Raw genomic sequence first — 5,458 nt, forward strand, 5'->3', positions numbered from 1 at the left:
ACCATGCGGTTGCATCTGTTAAAGCCCTTTCCAAGGTTCCTCACCACTATCAGGCACTTTTTCATTGTTTGTTCCCTTTAAATTAATTATTTTGAACAACAACACAGAAAATATTAAAATATTGACATATTTGGGCCTGCAGACTCAGAAAGAGGAAGAAAGTTGTGTCCAGCTGGTAGAAAACTGCTCCAAACTGCCCACTGATTGCGTGTGATGCTCAGCCATCCTTTTCCCTCCCCATACACCCACTAAGGTCGGAGTTTATGTCTCCCCAAGGACAGTAATTTTTCACCATATTTTTTTCTCTTCTTGTTGTTCCTAGAATTTTCATTGACTCCCAGGGAATTTTGATGAGTTTCTCTGAAGTGCTTTAGCAGTGCTATACAGGTTGTGGGACATCTCCTGAAAAAAAAAAAAAAGATTAACTGTTCTAAGAATAGAGCATAGAAAGGATCTGCAGGGAGATGTAAGGATTTTTTAAAAATACATAACCATTCCTCCACTCTAACGACAAAGAAACTGAAGAGGAGCCCCGGGCAGATGTCTGATGCTCTGTGGCATCTGAAAGGTTACAGACACCTGTGCTTACACAGCTTAATCATGCTGTCGATATTTATTAATTACAGTGAGAATTAGAAAGATCTTCTGTGTAGATCTCCATATATGGGTACATAATTTTTTTCTTAATTTTCAAGTCCCTCTCCCAATGGAAAAGATCCACCTGTACAACTTGGCATAAAGCAAAATTGTCTCCCATCAGGGACAAACACAGATAAAGCAAATCTGCAGAGAAGGTGTCCTCGTGCCCTGGGCAGCTGAAATCCCACAGCTGTTAGAGTACTTCTGAAGGACAGAACTACAGCTCTGTGCCCTCTGGTAGCCTACCTTGACCCGAGGAACTGTCAGTGCTCTGCACTGGTTGTTTACTTTCATACTTGGTGATTGGATGTGTTTGGGAGCGTTTTCGGGCCCTACCACCACCAAGTGGTACGGGACAGCTCAAGTCTTGCCTCTCCTGTGCTCCAGGACAGGGAAGCCTCTGGGGCTGGCATGCTTGAGTTCTCCAGTGGAGATGCATCTGTTGTGTCCCACAGGACCAAGCCTGGCCCATCTGGGCCTGCTGGTTCCATCAAGTCTGCCCCATGCCCACGTGTAATGAGTATATGCTTGGCCAGTGAGGCAGTCACTGCACTGGGAGCCTACCACTCCGAATCACAGCATCAGAGCCATCTCCTGAGGGCAACAGATCCAACAGGAGCATGCTGCCTCTTCTACGGGGCAGAAGCAGCAGGGGACGTGCCATGTGTTGCCAGGTGAGCTAAACACTCTCATACAGCACTCTTTTTGAGACAAGGGGATCTTAGCTTTCCAAAACACCAAATAAGTACTTGGAGATTTGTTTCTTCATCTATAATGGCCAGATCTCAGCAGTGAGTGAAAAACCTGATCCAAATTTTTTTTTTTTTTGTGAACTTGCCCGCCTTTTGTATCTTCTCCATGTGGCTTGAGAAATATTTCACAAAATCTCCTCTAGCCTGTTGGCACCTAGGGAGCAAGGGAACAGGGGGGTTCAGAAAGGTAAACATGAATCAGACCTTTCCTTCCTAAAATCATGTCATGCATTTGAGTAAGAGATCCGTTCTTGACTCCCTTGGACTTTTACTGACCCAGTTTAGATCTGGGATAACAACCAAACAGTCATGACAGAGGGCATGATAACTTGCAGCCAGGGAGAGGGGATGGGTGGCTGTAGATGGAAGTGGAAAGGCACTTTTTGCACTGATTCTGCTGCTGAAAAATTCAGCAAATGAAGCTTCATCCCCAAGGAATTAAGCAGATGCCTGGGTTTGCTCTAGAGCCAGATCCAACTCCACTGCAGGGCAAGGATCATTCCTCTATATCAGCACTGTGTGCTTTGCTCCATGTGCAGGACTCTTTGACAATTAGCAGAAACACAGTGACCCCTGATATCCCTTCCTTTGCAATTAAATGATTTTTTGGTGTGTTATCTGCTACCTGGGACCTTTCTCATTCATTTATTTGCCTTAAGTGGCTGTCTCCACCACTGTGTCTGCTCTGCCTGACATGTCCCTAATCTTTTTTCCAAGGAGTGGAACTTCCTGGCTTGCTTAAAAAACTAGATATGTGTCTATATGCATAAATCTCTAAGCCTCAATAATGTGACTGCTTGGTTATCTCTAGGATTGCCATTTTCATTTTGCTTGGCACAAGAAAAGCAGAATTCAGTTAATAAAGCAGACAAGCTTTAGCCCTCAAATCTTGCAATAGCTTTTAGTTTCTGATCAACTGAAGAAAAATCTGGAAATTTTTTAGCCTATCTTGTTACCCAGTATGCACCTTTCTGGTCCCAGCTGTGCTTCTGGAAATGGTTTGAAACCCCAGCTGATCATTTCTCTATCTCTGCACAGTCTTCCAGCAAATTAGAGCATGCAAATATGGCCTATGACAAGGTCAGCAGTATTAGCTGAGCACAGTAATTGGAAGGCTGGATCAGCTGCCTTGGCTAATTTTCCAAGAGGTGGTCAACAGAGCTTTCGCGTGAACTGCTCTGCAAGTGGGACTGGGAGGTTACCCCTTGCAGCGGGCTTGTAGAAGCTGCTATGAGAGAAGACATTTTCTAGCAGCATAGTTGAGTCTGGTGTGCTTGCCAAAAAAAGAGCAAAACATACCACCCCCCCCTCTACTCTTGGAAAGGTATCGGTCTCTGGTACTTTCCATTCCTTAGAGGGAGATGAATACCATCATCCCATGCTAAGATAAATGGAAATTACTGTTTACTGGAAAGTGTCTTTTCTTCCATTGATTATAGAGACTTTGTCAGACCAAACATCAAGCCTTTTTGATGGCCAAAGCTGGGCTAACTGTCTTCCAGTCACTCTGTCACTATCTGAACTGGCATTACAAGACCTCAGATATGTAAGGCAGCACACTTGTGTACATCATGAAAGCAGACTGGTATACCCTCCTGCATGGATCCTGTGTGTAATAGCTATGGGACATGGAAGGAATAGGTGAGTAGTGTAGATTTTTCTTGCATAAATGCACTTACTGTCAACTATAAAATAGTTGTTATTTCTTTGCTCTCCTTAACAGCATCCTAGGTGATCAGCAGATGAGCTGAAAAGAGGTGGAAGGAGAGGTGTGGAAGGGGCTGCTACTCCTTTCCATACAGGTACAGAGGGATGAGCTTGTGACCCTGCACAAAATGGCCTGTACAGCTGAGCAAGTTCAGCTGGAGAGTTTATCCAGGTTATTCTTCCTTGGATTGAGAACGAGAAAAAAAAAGATTAAAAAAAAAAAAAAACCAACAAAAAACCCAGAAAAAAAGTTAGGAGTCTGCCTCCTCATGTCTCAGCTCTTCCCCAGGCGGTTTGGCTTACACTGCCCCTCCCTCCTGTCCCACAAAACTCTCAGGCTTGGGCTGTGCGTGGGCACAAACTAGTATGCTATTCAAACAAATGAATGTACAATTTGAGATGCCTGTGGCCTTGCTGTGTCCCAGCTAGATATATTAATAGGTCACAAGTTAAACCTGGGTGTCTGCTTGCTCACTTTTTGAAAATAAAACCCTATGTGCCAAGTGTTGTCAATAAGGTCACTTGCACAAGGCGTCTATTTAGTCTCAGAGTCAGCAAAGCCAAATCAGTGGTCTGGGGAGAAGAAACAGCTACTTGAACTTCATAGGTTAAGAAAATCCCCAGCTGAAGTGGATCATCATTAATAAGTTTCCAGTTACATCCAAAGTAACGTCAACACTGATGTTTTGCGATCGGGTTGGTGAGTAATTTTACCTACACACACTTTTCTAGGCTTTGCTTTTACAAGGTGTTCTTGGATTGAAGCTGTATTGTTCCTTCTCAGGTCCAGTTTGCAGAATTCAAGTGCAAAGCAGAATTTCTCTCTTCCACTCACTTCTTTTTATATCTAATCTACACTTAAAGAGGAGTCTCAAAGTCTCTGCTGCTTTTTTTTTTTTTTTTTAAAGCAGCAAGTCATTGCTGACAACTAGGAGCTGTAAACATGATCTTTTGGGCTCAGCTGAACCTTTTTTAAAGGAGTGAACTGAACTGTGACTTCATATTAAAAGTGTGCAAAAATCAGCCAGTGATTCAGTCATTTTCTAATCTCAAGCTTTCATGTGTGATGCTATAATAAACGACAGTCTAATGGGACAGCCATAGCAGCACTTGTACTTCTCTATCATATTTCATGGTTTTACTGAAACTAATTATGGCTTCCAGAGATGCAGATGACCGGTATTATGACAGATATAATCAAAAGTTTCATGAGGGACTGGCCAGAAAAATCACAGAGAATGAAGAGCAGTGGAAAACGATATAAACCAGCCAGAGCCCAAACCTTAGTGGATTTATCTGGGATACCTACCACATGGGTTGGCTTTATCCTTATTATTTATGTCTATATATCTGCGTGATTCTTCTTAAAAGACATCAACATTTTATGCAGGGATATAGATGTTAGACACACTAAGTTGGTTTCTTTTTGTTGGATTTACACAGACAATTAGGTCAAAGACAAAAATGTTTATTCACACCAATGAGCCAGTCTCGGCTTCCTGATAGACTCATCAAAGGACAATAATTACTTTCCCTGAGACCTTTCAATCTGTGTCGTTCTTACAGCTGGAGGAGGAAATTGCTTTCCCATCCTGGGAAAATTTAGAAGATTTTGATTGCTTCCTCCTATTCAGATGGAATCCTTGGGATGTATCCTATTACCAGCTTCCAGCGCCTGCCACAAGGACTCGCACAGAGCACAGAATCTGGCCCAGTTACAGAGTCAGTTCTTCAGCCAGGATCTGTCACAACAGACTTGGACTGAATGCAGACATGGCCTTTTCCAACACAGTGAAGAAAAAGCTGATGAAGTACTGTGGACCTAGGTTTTGAGAGGGTTTTTGCCCATCTCTGAGATGGGAAAGCCTTTCATCTGCTCCAAGATAGAGAGTAAGTTGAAAGTGAAGAGACCAGCAGTTTCCCATGCAACCCCCAACTTGGGAAAGCAGGTGGAGTGGAGAGGAGAAACCACCTTTCAATTGTGTTTTAATGAACAAGTTGTTTGCTCTTCTGTGTCCTTTGATGAATGGGTGTTTTCGTTCAAAAGCTGACGTTTGTTTTTCATTACGCCCAGCATATGCTCTACTAGGCAGGACCGTTTTTCTACTCTAGATAAATAAACATGAAAATGAATTTATCTCACAGAAGCATGTTCTCTTTCAAGTCTGGCACAAGCCTGCCCTCTCCCCCAATAAATCTCTGAGTAAATGTGAACTCCTCAGCAAGCCCTCCCCTTACATCAAACGGAGACATTTTGCAACTTCCCATCTCCACACAGCCCAGGAAAGCTGCCACTGACTCCAGGTATTTAGAGGCAGTGATTTAACTACAACTAACAGCTGAATTTAAGAGCTTTTTAT

General features: G+C 43.0%; 1 long non-coding RNA gene across 1 annotated transcript; it reads left to right on the forward strand.

Annotated features, from left to right (window-relative positions):
• The first annotated feature begins 3,524 nt into the window (after positions 1-3,524).
• Positions 3,525-5,235, forward strand: LOC113479293. Its single transcript, XR_003398221.1, has 2 exons — positions 3,525-3,798; positions 4,665-5,235. It is a non-coding gene; the product is annotated as an uncharacterized LOC113479293 (long non-coding RNA).
• Positions 5,236-5,458: the final 223 nt, after the last annotated feature.

Source organism: Athene cunicularia (genome assembly GCF_003259725.1).
Source record: "Athene cunicularia isolate RWA chromosome 4 unlocalized genomic scaffold, athCun1 chr4_part1, whole genome shotgun sequence".
Lineage (NCBI taxonomy): Eukaryota > Metazoa > Chordata > Aves > Strigiformes > Strigidae > Athene > Athene cunicularia.